Source organism: Pteropus vampyrus, unplaced genomic scaffold, assembly GCF_000151845.1.
Source record: "Pteropus vampyrus isolate Shadow unplaced genomic scaffold, Pvam_2.0 Scaffold83, whole genome shotgun sequence".
Taxonomy (NCBI): Eukaryota; Metazoa; Chordata; class Mammalia; order Chiroptera; family Pteropodidae; genus Pteropus; species Pteropus vampyrus.
The window spans coordinates 817347-830779 of record NW_011888864.1 but is presented as its reverse complement, the minus strand read 5'-3'; the positions used below and the strand labels follow the sequence as shown (position 1 = coordinate 830779).

General features: G+C 36.8%; 1 long non-coding RNA gene across 1 annotated transcript; it reads left to right on the top strand.

Annotated features, from left to right (window-relative positions):
- The first annotated feature begins 12 nt into the window (after nucleotides 1-12).
- On the top strand, nucleotides 13-12924 carry LOC111741905. The gene is made up of 2 exons (XR_002781117.1): nucleotides 13-152; nucleotides 9715-12924. It is a non-coding gene; the product is annotated as an uncharacterized LOC111741905 (long non-coding RNA).
- Nucleotides 12925-13433: the final 509 nt, after the last annotated feature.

Below are 13433 nucleotides of genomic sequence, written 5' to 3'. Positions count from 1 at the left end.
GCCGCCGCACGAGCCCCTCCCCCTGACGATTGTTGCCGAAGGCGAGGCGAGCGTTTCCGAGCGCACTCGGCTCCTTCCGCCATCACCTGCGCCATCCTGACGCGCGGAAGCCGAAGTCCCTCGCTTCCGTTTTAGTGCACTTTTGCTTTCGGGTAAGATGGCAACCAGTACTGTAAGAATAAACCTGTCACGTTTTGGTGCGAACGAAATCATGCCTCGCCCCGAACTAACTGCTTTATTTTCTAAGTTGGTTTTCTCAGGCAGCCCTAAATTATATTGGAGTGACCCTGAGCAGATCGCTTGCCTCTCTGAGTTTAGTTTCCTTATTTGTACAATGGAAATAACTACACTTTATGAGGTGGTTGTGAAGATTACAAGAGATAAAGTAAGCTTTGATGAGTGGAAGCCAATGCTTAGCAGAGGGCTTCATGTACCAGGCATTGTTTTATATGCTTTGCGTTTATTAACTGATGTTCTCATTTTAGGGAGGGGAACGCTGAGGTCAGAGAGTAAAGAAGTTGTCCAAGCACAACTAGCAGGCACCATAGGCAGAGCAGGAGTGTGTATCTATGTTGTAAAGCCCTTGCACATAACCAATAAACCCACCAAGCCCTAGCTACAAAAGCTGTGGCCCTGTATGGTAAACAAACTGTCACTGTCAACTCCCCAAAGAAAAAGAGACATTACTATTCATCTGTGATAAGAAACCTTGAAAACCTAGGTCCCTCAAATTTTAAAACAGTTCAGTAAAAGGCTGGAATGATACTCATCTAATGTTAAAGACAGTTATTTACGAATAGTTGGTAGATTGGTTTCCTAGACCACCACAAACTGGTGGTACAAAATAACAGAATTTTGTTCACTGAAAGTTTTGGGGTCCAGAAGTCCAAAATCAAGATGTCAGCAAGGTTGGTTCTTTAGGAGGCTCTGAGGGAGAATATGTTCCATGCCTCTCTTAGCTTCTGATGGTTGCTGGCAATCCTTGGTGTTCCCTGGTTTGTAATCTAGTCTCTGTTTGTGGTCTGCCATTTTAAGGATGTTAATGATTAAATTAGGACCCACCCTAATCTAGTATGACCTCATCTTAATTACATCTGCAAAGACCCTATTTCCAAATAAGGTCACATGTCCAGGTCACATGAATTTGGGGGGGATATTATTCAATCTACTACAGTTAAATTTTTTTTAAACTTTTTTTATTAGTATTTTCCTCCATGTTATAAATTTTTTCTAATAAATATATGATATTTTACAAAAGGAATAAAGAGATGTTTCTTTTAAATAGTACGGGAATATGAGAAATGTCACAATCTCGTATATGTAAGGATGATGCTTTAATTTAGTGGAAAAAGAATGGTTTATCAATAAATGCTGCTGGCATGGTTAAAATAAAGACATTAAAAATAAAATACAATTAATTTACATTTTTGCATTATAACAAACAAAAACTAAGATGACTTGAAGTCTAAATATATTCAAAAGTTTAAAATATTTTATAAATATAATCATGTAAGACAAAAATAAGCAACTATGGAGCAATGGTTATACCACTTGGAGATTATTTTTAAATACAAAATGCCGTGTCATGTTCCCGGAGATTCTCATATAGTGCTTGGGTCCCAGAATCTCCATTTTTTAACAAGCATCCACATGATTCTCTTGCAGGCATCCCACCAACCATAGTTTAAGAAACACTGATATAAATGAATAGATTAATATATTATGTAAATAAGAGACAACTTTGGGAGAAAATATTTGCAATATTTAGCAAGCAAGGCATTAATATCATTGGTATATAAAGAGTTCCTAATAATCAATAAAAGAAATGCAACTCAATAGAAAAATGAGCAAGATATAAATGAGCCATTCACAGAAGAAATACAACTGATAAAAAATGATAGAAAACCTGGTAAAAGGATCTAAACCTCACTAATAACCAGGTAAATGCAAATTTAAATAACAATTATCTGTTCATTTTCCTATAATCGACAATTATTTTTAAAATTACTAATAAAAAACCTGGAAAACAGAAGTGTGTCAAAGTCCACCCAAATTATGAAGGATTATCTCTGAGGATGCAGTAAAGGAATGAGGGAGACACATTCCATGCCTTTACTTAATAACATTTATTAATAAAGTGTTAATAAGGTGAAGGGGAGAGGTGTTGAAGACAAACACCCATATATACTGTTAGCAGTTTATTACAACCTTTTTAGGGTGTAATTTGGACATGTCTATCAGCATTTTAACTTTTGATACCCCATGACCCACTATTTTCACTTCCAAGAATTTGTCCCACAGATAAATAACACAATAGATATGATATAACAATATGTAAGAATACTTATCACAGCATTGTTTGAATGACAGACAATTGAAAACAATCTAAATATTAAAGGAGAAAAAGTTTATGGTGCATCCACAAACAAAATACAGTACAGATCTATATGGACTAATTTGCAAATATACCTTCAGTATAATTATGGGTATTAGATGCAAAGGGAAAGCTGAAGAAGAATGTGTAGGTTGCAATCTCATTTTTGTTTCCAAAAGCATATTTGTGTGTATATTTATCTATGTGAGTGATAGCTACATATTACATAGATAAGTCTAGAATTGAAGGAGTAAACTGGGAAACTTAGTCTTAAATTGTTTACAGAGCAAGTAATCTATTTACTTAAATTACATGTGTACTGGAGTGGACTCTAAAATGACTTATGGAACTTTTAAAGGAAGATGGTAGTTATCCCACTCAAGTCATAGTTTTTTTCCTTTCCTTGAAAAGAAAAACCTGGAAAACAGAAGTGTGTCAAAGTCTGCCCGAATTATGAGGGATTATCTCTGAGGATGCAGTAAAGGAATGAGGGAAACAAATTCCATGCCTTTACTTTATAATAATCAAGGTCTAGGCATTTCACACTCCCTGAACGAATCTTTTTTTTTTTTTTTTTTATGAGCTTACTTTTTCATTGATTATCTTAGGCCACTGGAATCCAGTTCTAGGGAACTTGGCTGATTTGCGTTCATTGAAGCCCATGGGTTAGCATGCTAACCTTAATAAATGTATGCTGAATGCATGTTGAATGAATAAGATTTGAGTGACTTTTACTTTGAGTATGAGCTGGTTCTATTTCTCTTGTTTTGTTTTTGGACTCCTTTTAAATTTCCTGTTGCCTCCTCTCCCCCATTCCCTTCTCTCATTAAAAGTGTTTCCTCAGTTCATCTTTGAATAATTACAATAGCCAAATATAAATAAGATATCATTTAAAAACATCATTCTAAAGAACAATCTTCTAATGTAAAAAAATGCCAAGGAGATGCCTGAATATATCTTTCTTCTTAATTCTTAAATTACTAATTCTCAACGTCTTTTGCAAACTTTTCAGAATTTGAGATGTATATTGTAACTTGTTGACATATCATTTATGCAGAGCATAATTACTAAGTGCTTAGTTTGTATGAGTGTTGTGCTAGTTGCTTATGGACTTATACCTACGCTTAACGTATAGATGGAGCCCTTGGGCACCAGGTACCAGTATCCTGGTAGCTCACTCATCTACCAGTCAGTCTTTCTTGTTTCTTAGATTAATATCTCCCTAACTTTTCCTTGAGTTATTTGAAACCCCATTCATACCCATCCTTCCCTACCTTACTCAACTCCTTGCCTTTTGGCAGTTTAGTTCTCCTTGACAGCACTTTTCATATTTGTGATTTTTAAAAAATGTCAACTAGTTATTTAATAGTTGTATCTCCTGTGAAAAATGAGCTTCTTGAGGAGATGAGAGGAGAGAGCCATGTCTGATTTGTTCAGTTTTATATTTTCATCTCATGTCTAGTACCTTGCACAAGGGAAGCATTGGACGAAACATAATTTAGATGAGTAAACATGGGGTACATTATTTGGTTTCTTCTAGAAACCTTCAAGCAGTGCTTCTTTTAAACCTACTTGAGACAATTCAAAATGACAGAATTTTACATAGTTTGAACATAGAAAAACTGATTTCCATCACAACTTTGGCAATGAAATCAGCAAAACTCTAGCGTCCAAAAATTATCTTTTGATTTAATTCAGAATGTTCAGTTCTGTACAAAACGTACAGCCCCTTTGTTTCCTAAAACAAATGTTACTCTAATTCTTCATCTAAAGCTATTGTCTGGAGGCCCTATGCTAGGCAAGGTTAATTGTAAAATTGTAAGTGTGCCTCTACACAAAAATTAAAGGAGAAAAAATCCAAGTTTGCCTAAGAAACAAAAGGAGAAAGCAGAAAAAAATATTTTTAGACTGAGAGAAGCACATGCAGATAGTCCAAGCAGCAACAAATGCAGAGATCTATGTCTTTTCTGCTCAGATGCCTGAAGAGCAAGGCAGAGAAAAGGCAAAGAAAGCCCTCCCGGAAACTTGCTCAGCCTGAACAGTGACAAGCTGATCTCTGAGAGATGGGAGTGTGAGCTTGGCAAGCTTCTGACATGGAGCCAGTCTAAATCGAGAGGCCAAATTTAGGTCAAATAAGAAACAAATCCTGACTTATTAAGGATAGATTTATTCAAAAGGATTATTGCAAGGGGTTTGGGGTGTGGCTATAGAAATAGGGAGAATGTGACAAGATCCGTCTCCAGAGTTAGGCAAAAAGGGATTTTCTTTTATAAAGAGTGAATAAGGTCAGAGAGACCCAGGTACACAGGAGTGGGGTGAAAGTGGGGGATGATCCAAGAGTAGGTCAGAGAATGTTTAATTCTGAGGCCAGCCTGTTCTCAGAAGGAACCCTCTTACTGACTCGGGCAGAAGGTAGGCCAAACTTTAGTCACCTGGGGGCAGGAGAGAAACTTAACCAAAGTTTAACTAACAAGCATTTTTTTTTTTCCTTTTGATCAGTGGGGCAAAATAGTTCATCTCATTTATGAGGCAAAGAATGGAAATTTAGAGGGTCTGCCTCTGACCTTGTCATAGATATTCACAAGGACTCCTGTGAGTCTTATCTAGTCATGTGGGGAGGAGGGATTCCTTGCAGTGTGTCATTTTCCAGAGCTCAAAGTGTGGGAAATCTCTTAATTTTCGCTGCTTTCCAAGAACATGGGCTTCAGGTAATAGTCAACACTGTCATTAAGGGCTTTGAAGGACAACCTAAGAATCTTCACTTACTCCTTCTCTGACTCTCCTCCTTTCTCTACATAGATCTGAATTCCTGACCTTTATTCTTTTCCTTCTCTCTGAAGAACTTTTTATAATTCCTCACAAGGCAGGTCTGGTGACAAATTCCTTCAGTTCTGTTTATTTGAGAAAGTCTATATTTCTTCTTTACTTTTTTTTTTTTTTTTGGATGAGTAATAATAGCTCCTGTTTATTTTTTTTAAATTTATTAAATTTTTATTCTTTTTACCTTTTGACCCCTTTCACTTATTTCTCCTACTCCCTACCTCTTGCCTTTGGCAATCACCAATATGTTTTCTGTATCTATGAGCTTGGTTTTTCGTTTTGTCTTGTTTTGCACCTTAGTCATTGTTATTTTAAATTCCCGATCTGATAATTCCAAAATCTCTACCATATCTGGGTCTGTTTCTCATGTTTGCTTTGTCTCTTCAGATTTTGTTTTTTCTTACCTTTTTGGCATTATGGCTTATAACTTTTTGTTATTGAGTAATAGATACATTTATCTGAGGTAGCTAGGCCTTTGGTATAAAGTTCATGTTTTTCTGGCTAGGAATCAGTCTCTGTTCATTGTTTACTGTAGCTGTAAGTGTCAGAGGCTTCAATTTCCTCTGTGTCCTTGATCTTGTCTCCCTGTTGTCTTTGGGCTTCCCTAGGAATTCCTTCTTAAATAGAGTTAGGGCCTTGCGGTTCTTTTAGCTGTAATAATCTGTTATTATGTAGGAGGCCTATTGATTTGGAGCTAAGGTATGGAGGAGGGGACTCATTCTATAATCCTATAATTAGGTCTTTATTTCAGTGAGTCTGTACCCCTGGGCCGTGACCTTCATAAGAGTTTCTCAGTATTTTTTCTTTTTTCATTAGGTGAGACAGGCAGGATAGATGGGGTTGGAGCTTGCCAATGTCCCTTATCCCAGGTCGGATAAGACTCTGGTGAAGTCTTTTTTTCTTCCCTGGTAGGCATTTGTTATGACATATTTCAACATGGCTGCTCCTCCCATTCCAGCCAAACACAAGGGGATTTTTCTCCTGTCTTTATGGCGAGAACCTCATGGGGATACTAGAGGTAAAGATTTTTAAAAATGTGGAGGACCCTTGCTTAGATTGGGCCCGCAGGAGTTTTTCACTCACAAGTTAGTCTATCCTCAGCTTCCAACAATTTGTTAAAGATACCACTTAAGTGTTCCTGCCTGTTGTGGTTCCAGTAACTTCTGCTTCAGGAAAATTGGTCTATATTCTCTGTATTTTCTGTATTTACCCATTTCTCCAGTTTTCAGGGCAATGGTTTATCCTGTGACCTAAGTTCTCTGATAAATCTAAGAAAAGTCATTGATTTTCAGTTTGTTAAGCTTTTCTTGTTCTGAGGTATGAAGACATGACTCCCAAGCTTTTGTTTTGTTTTTATACTTAAATAGTTGTTTTAGTTCTCACAAGAATTTCACATCAGTGACCTACGAATTCACCAGTTTTTTTCAGGTAACAGAATCTTAACAAATGTGTCTGAGCTATGTCCTGTCTCTGGGGTTTGTTTTTTTCACATTTGGTGTGAGCAGTCATTTCTTAAATTTAAAAAAAAAGTTAAGATATTTCAAAAGTTAGTGTCTCACTACCAGCCTGTGGCTAGTTAACCAATTTTATTTTTTTTTGAAAGAAGTACTTTGAGAATAGCCTACACTCTTCCCTTCTCTCTTTCATTTTAGTCCACAGTTATTAAATTAAATGTAAACTCAGCTGTTTTATTTAAGTGTTTTGTGGTATTTACGAGTAGGGGGACTAGCATTTATTGGCAAATATTTATGCCCCAAGGACTGTGCTAAGTGCTCCTCAAACTTCAGTGTGCATTTGAATTATCTAGAGATCTGGCTTCAATGGAAACTCTAACTCAGTTGGTCTGGGTGAGGGCCTGAGTTTCTCACAAGGCAATGCTCAGGTTGCTGGTCTGTGGTCGCACTTGTCTTAATTAACCCTATTTACAGATAAATACTCTGTAAAGGTGAAATGGCTTTTACACAGCTTTACAGCTAGTCAATATTTAAATCCAGATTCTTCAGGCTGCAAAAGAAGTAGCAAAGGGGTACCCTGCAGTTAATTTTCCTTTCTTCTCCACAACCATAGGCCATTATTTAGATCTCTGTTTAGGACACTGTTGTAGGTTAAATTATGTCCCCCAAATTTTCAAGTCCTAAGCCCCAGTACCTGTGAGTGTCACCTTATTTGGAAATAGTGTCTTTACAGATATAATAAAGTTAATATGAGGTCATACTAAAGTGAGGGGTCCCTAAAGCCAATATGACATCTTTATAAGAAGAGGAGAGTGATGCAGACACACACAGAGAGGAGAAAGCCATGAAGACTGAGCAGAGACTGGAGTGATTCAGCTAAAAGCCAAGGAATGCTAAGGATTGCTAGCTGCCACCAAAAGCTAGAAAAGGCAGAGAACTTCTCTAGAGTTTTCAGAGAGAATGTGACCCTGACAATACCTTGATTTAGGAATTCCAGCCCCCATAACTGTGAGACAATACAATTCTGTTGTTTTAAGCTTCCAAGTTTGAGGTAATTTGTTATAGTAGCCCTAGGAAATTAAGAGAAACACTAATACAGTATCTTGGTTTTCCTTGTTCCTGAGTGTGTCTGTCTGCCCTCCTGGATTGCCATCAGGCATATTCAGTCACTGCTGAAAACACTTCACACCAATGCAAGCTGCCATGTTTTAGAAAATTAGAAAAAAAAAAATTTACATCATGAAAGCAAATCAGCCATACAGTACTTTATAGTAGATGAGGCTCTGGTTTGCTTTTTTTTTTCCCCCTTTTTTAATACTTTTAAAAGTAAAGCTATATTTTTCAACAACAAAAAAATTTCTCCACAAGAGAGTCTTGTATAAGTGTGATTAATTGCCTAGATATTTGCTTAGGAACTGTATTGCTAAGCAAATGTTTATCATCTGAAAATTTCATGACATTTAAAAAAGAAAAACCTCTTGAGATTGCCTTATATTTGTTCTTCAGTGAATCTGTGATACAGAAAGTTAAAATTTCAAACCAGGTTTTATTTCATTTTTCTTCTCAAATCAAGTACAGTGTTTTGGCTTTAGTTGGCCTCAAGTACAAATAAAATAGACTAGGAATGAATTTTTCCTCTTCATTCCACATTTAAAAGTCCTAATAATAAAGGAAAAAAAGTGTTCATATTCCAGCTACTGCACAACAAACTACCCCAAAACTTAGTGGCATAAAACAACCATTTAAATATGCTCAAAGATTCTATGGGTCAGGAATTCAGACATAGTGCAATGGGAATGGCTCCACAATGTCTGGGAGCTCAACTAGGAAGACTCAATGGCAGAAGGCAGAGAGGGAAGTGTGACTCAATGTCTAGGGGCCACAAAGACTCACATATTTGGCAGTTGATTCTGGCCATTGTCTAGAACCTTAGCTGAGACTATCAGCTATAACATGTACATGTGGCCTGGACCTCTTCATAACATGGCAGCCCCGTGGTAGCTCAGTACTCCAAATGTGAGTGATGGGAATGAGTGAGACAGAAGCTATTTAGCTTTCTCTCATGTACCTTCAGAAGCTGTGTTACTCCCTTCTGCTACATTCTACTGGTTGTAAGTAAGTCACTGAGGTTGGCTCAGATTTAATGGGAGAAGACTTAGATACCACCTCAGGATGAGAGTTCAAAGAATGTGCATTGTGTCTAAAAATCATCACAATACCTTTTACGAATTAATGTTTCACATAACGTAATGAAAATGGCATACATTCCAGTTAGAAGATACTGTCGACTATGCTTTGGAATAAGAGACAACACCTCTCCAGCTCTCATTTTCCTCAAATCCAAGATGGAGGGCTGCTCTTGGTGGGCTCCCCAGATCTTTGCAGAGCTCTTATTTTAGTTTTTTCCCTATAATTGTACATAACAAAACCTTAGAGGGTATGGTTGAATTTCATATCTGACCTTTACCCGAGAGGAAGCTATTATGCCACTTATAGCTGTCTACAGCAGAATGAAGCAGAAACACATTTCTTCCTATTGTAATTACTAGTTCTTCCTATTGTAATTACTAGTAAACATAGATTTCATTTATTGCAAGGGCTGGATGCCATCTCTTTGCCTTGTTTGCTCTCCATACTCACAGTACCCCTAGCCTCGGTATTTCTTTAGGCACTTTTAGAAGTCTGCTAAAGGCCCACCACCTTTCCGTGGAGACTTCCTCTCAGCCTTCATTTGAATAGCCCAGGATCAAGAATCTTGAGCATTAGAAGCAAAGTTGGTGTGGTTATCAAAGTAGAAAGTTGTCAGGAGGTAGGAGGGGTGGAGGGTAAAGGTGGAGTGTCTGACAAACAGCTGAAATCCTATGCGAAGTATACTTGCCACCAAACTCTAACTAGACATATTGGTAGTATGTTACAAATATTGCAGTGAATATAAATATTGCATGAGACATTCTAAAAAATACATTGTTTATCTGAAATTGAAATTTAGCTGGGTGACCTGTATTTTTATTTGTTAAATCACACAACACTAATAATAAATGCTTCCCAATTTTTTTTTTCATCAAGAAAATTCTTGCTGCACACCATGAACTGTTGGAACCTACTGATTATACTTCACAGACAACCCAGACAACCCCCAAATTCTTCAGATTTGCCACAGCGGCCTCTTCCCTGCAGAGCATTGCTTTTGTTCATCCTCAGAAGTTCACCCTACCTGCTGTATAAGAGAATGCTTCTGTTGGAAGAGGTCATCAAGAGAACATGACACCAATTGACCCTGGAGCTGGACCCTGGGCAAGCAGAAGATCCCACCCCTCCTCTTTCCTTGAAATGTATGTTCAGCCCACTGTTCCCACACTAGCAGCTATTTCAAGGAGGCAGCCTTGAGAGAGTAGTGTGTTGCTAAGATCATCTGGGCTGAATATGTGACTGAACCCCAGTTGAGGCTTTTATATTAACTTTAAGATTCTAAAAGGTGGGTATGGAAATATACTTGTTTTGCAGCACCTAGTACAAGCCTCGTATGTAAATTATCTTCTTTATTATACCTGCCACCTACCGATCTGGTGGTGTCTGCCTTTTTTTGGTCTTTTTTTGCCTACCATGTACAGGGCTAGTTTGAGAAACAATAGCCTCTCCTACATAGGATGTTGTAAAACTTGGAGTTTTTGCTTATCTGTTTGGTGAGAAACTGCATCTCAGTGTAGTTTTAATAACTTTTTCTTACTATGGATGGAGATTGAGCATCTTTTCATATATTTAAGGGTTATTCACATTAGTTTTTCTATGAGTAATCTATATCCTTTGCATGTGTTTTCTTCATTAAGTTCTTATATTTTCTCCTCAATTTCTTAGTAACTTTTTTATATCAGGAAGGTCAGTCCTTAGTCTTACATATGACTGAGAATATTTTTTCTCTAATTTATTGATATTATAAGTTGTATTTTGACTATTAATGTTTATGTATTTTTGTCCCATAGATTTGTCATATGCTTACAGGTGACTTAAAATCTCTTTCCACTACTGTATTGTGTCTATCCATGTGTCTCCTCCAGTTGTTTGTAAGTATTGCTGTTGGGCATTTAGGGCATTACAGAGTGACTTTCATGTCACTTTTAATGGTTTGGGGCAAGAAGTATACTCTGTCTGATATTACTGTCAGGACCACAGTTCTCTTTTTGTTTGTATTCACTTAATTATACTTTGTCCATCTTTCTATTTCATATGAACTAAATAACTTTTATAGGACATGTCTCTTGGCATAGTGTTGGATTTTGATTCATGATAAAATTTGAAGATCTTTCTTTTGCTAAGTGATGTAATCCTATTTTCATTTACTGTTTAACAGATAAGTTTGGTATTAGCTCTGTAACATTATTTTATGTTGTATTTCAGTGTTTAGGGTATTTTTAAAAAATCTTTCGCTTTATATACAGTTCTCATACTTAAAGTATATATGCTCATTTTATTGGCTACTTTTATAAACATATTATCATACATACTTTTTACTCATTTATTTTTTAGACAGCAGTGATGACATTAGAATCATCTCCCTTCATCTTTTTCTTTATAACTCAATCTTAATCCATAATAATATATATCTTAGTATCTACATTTGAGTAGTGTAGTCTGTTTACACTTCTCTTGCTTGGTGTGTCAACTCTGAATCACATCCTCATACTCCCAGCGATCAACAGATTGACTCTACCTTCCCTTTTCTTCCCCTGCCCCTGTTTGTTAGTTGTGTTATCTCTATATCATCAGCTCCCATGGCATTTACATTTTTCTCCTTCTCCTTCATCACCACAGTACCTTTAGAGCCAGTTCTGTGGTGGTGTTAGTTGACTGAAGTGCAGCCTCTGAGAGTTTCTCAAGGATGCCTCATGGCAGTTGTGGTCACTGAGTTTGTGCAACTTTAAAACTGTCACCTTTCTGTTTGAAGGGCACCTTGGTTTGATGTAAAATCTTTGGGTCATGGTTTTTGTTGTTGCTTTCTGATTGTTTATTTTTAATCTTAGAATAACAGCTGTGGTGTTTTCTGGTGTTGACCATTGCTGTGAGGAATCAGAAGCAAGACTGATGTTTTTTCCTACCTGCCCAATGGAGTCTTTCTTTGTCTTTAAGGTTGGATAACTTTACCGGGATTTGTATCTGTATTGATGATTCTATTATGGTTTCTCAGACATAGTGTGTGCGTTTCTTATTTAGAATGGCTTCTTTTATGTGTGGAAAGTTTATTTTTAATTATGTATTTAAATATATACTCTAGTTCACCACTATTACTATTGTATCAATACAGGTGGGAGGATTCTAACCATGTGTACATTGTTTTTCTTTACAGTCTGATAGTTTCATCTTCTCTCTAATCCATTTAAACTTTTAGTTTCCATTGTCCATTTTTCTTATTTCTACCTTCTATTTCTTTTACTATGTTTTCAATCGTATTTCTTATCCCTTGTTTACCTTCCCATTTATCTTCATTTTGGTATGATTTTTTTCTTTTTGTTTTGTCTTGCCATTTCTTACTTGTGTTGTTGTATTTCTCTTATGGGGTCTTAATAGAGACTGTTTTCTTACTCAATTTCTTTTTTAAAGAATGGCAATGTTTCTTGGTTACCAATGTCAAAAAGTCTATGAGATGTTTTAAGCGAAAAAAAGCAACAGAGCTGTATGTCACTAATTGTATAGCAAGGGGAAAAGAAAGAAGAAATATAAATGTTTGTATATGCATAAAATATTTCTGAAAGAATATTCAAGAAATGCTGACATTGTTGGCCCCCAAGTAAGGGAAATGCATGTTTGGGAGATACTAGCAAAAGGGAGATTTTTTTCATTGTATGCTTTTTGTAACTTTTGAATTTCAAACCATATGAAAGAACTATCACTTTAAATGAAACATATGTGATACTAAAAACTTAGGTCAGCTGGAAATACATATATGCTAAAATACTCATGATAAATTTTTTAAATAAGGATTAAAAATAATGTCAGCAAAAGGTCCCTTGCTTTATCAGACATTAAGTTCCATAGATTTCTAGAATTAAGTGGACTTAGGCCAAGGTTAGAGAGACAGATGAATGGGTTGGAATAGAAATGGAAGAAGTGTCCTTGCCCCAAACAAAGCTCAACCCCTGAATTGGGTCCAGATCCTACTCTCTCTTGTTTCTACTTTTATATCTTCTCATGTGCATGCTTTTTCTTTTTTTTTCTTTCTTCTTGGTTTGTTCCTTAGTGTGCAAAATGCTGAGTTAGCTTCCATTTAAAAAAAAAAAAAAATCCCTGATTCTACATTTCTCAAGCAGTTTTCCAAACACATATTTCTGTTTTCACTGTTTCTATGTCTTCATTCCTATTCTCCTTACCACTTACTCTCTTCAGGTGGGATCCCTACTCCTCTGCTGCAACAGCTCTTGCCTTGTTACCAATGACCCCCAGTTCACCAGACCCACTGGTCCATTCAGTCCTGATCTTACCCACCCTCAGCAGCTTTGACAGAGATCATTTCTTCCTTCTTAAAACACTTTCCTCTCTTGGTCTCAGGACACCACATCCTGTCCTCCCTCACTGGTCATTCCTCTGCATTCCCCTTCTCTTCCCATGGGCCCTCTGATCATCCCAAATTACAGCCCCTCCCCAGGAGATCTCCAGGCCCTGCATTCCACCTTAATGCTAATGACCCTCCCAAACTTGTATTTCCAGCTCTGAACTTTAAGCTGAGGTCCAAACTTATATATCTAACCACTTGCTTAATATCACCAGTTGGATGGGTAGTAAGAATTTTAACC